Source organism: Portunus trituberculatus, chromosome 21 (genome assembly GCF_017591435.1).
Source record: "Portunus trituberculatus isolate SZX2019 chromosome 21, ASM1759143v1, whole genome shotgun sequence".
NCBI lineage: Eukaryota > Metazoa > Arthropoda > Malacostraca > Decapoda > Portunidae > Portunus > Portunus trituberculatus.
The window spans coordinates 12,604,534-12,605,646 of NC_059275.1; positions in this window are offsets into that span (position 1 = coordinate 12,604,534).

Here is a 1,113-nt window from a genome sequence, read left to right on the forward strand (position 1 = left end):
CATGGTACCCAGGTTCTAGGTGGTTACACCAAAGATGCGCTGGGGTGGTGATATGTGCCCTAATATGGGTACCACTATAAATAAAATTGCCTGCGCCACTAATGGGCGGAAGCTTAATAGCGTTTCCAATTCTTGATGCAAAAACTGTTGTTATTGTTGATTCTTGTGGTGAAAATTGTTGTTAATGCTGATTCTTCTGATAAAAAATAGCTGTTATAATTGATTCTTGAGATAATGAATCCTATAACTAGACTCAGCAAGTTCATGCCTTCCTATATTCTAATCAGTATCAGTGATTCTATAAAATTTAGAGTTAATATTGCTATTTAATGGCGGTGGAAGAGAGAGAGATCAGAGCTGTAGTGATGCAGATATTAAAGATCACACACACACACACACACACACACACACACACACACCACGTATCGCCTTAATACTTTGCCATTTGTCGAGTGGTTTAGAGTTACCTTCTTGTCACCATGATAAGGTTACCACTAAAAATAAAAATTTCCTGCGCCACTAATGGGTGGAAGCTGAACAGCGCTTCCAATACTCCAAGTTACCTACAAGCGCTATAGGTCAGGACATAACACACACACACACACACACACACACACACACACACACACAAGTCTACCAGCTTCTGTTAAGTATACCATTATCACTGGCAGAGTAATAATAGTTGTTGTCGTAGTAGTAGTAGAAGAAGAAGAAGAAGAAGAAGAAGAAGAAGAAGAAGAAGAAGAAGAAGAAGAAGAAGAAGAAGAAGAAGAAGAAGAAGAAGAAGAAGAAGAAGAAGAAGAAGAAGAAGAAGAAGAAGAAGAAGAAAGAAGTAGTAGTAGTAGTAGTAGTAGTAGTAGTAGTAGTTGTTGTTGTTGTTGTTGTTGTTGTTGTTGTTGTTGTTGTTGTTGTTGTTGGGGTAGTAATAATAATATAAGAAGTAACAAGAGCAAGAAATCAACAACAACAACAACAACAACAACAACAACAACAACTAGAAGAGGAAGTAGAAAAAAATAGTAGTAGTAGTAATGGCAGGAACACACGGCAACACCATCACCATCATTCTCATCACTATCACTATCTTGGAAACACAGGGCACTGAAACACGTC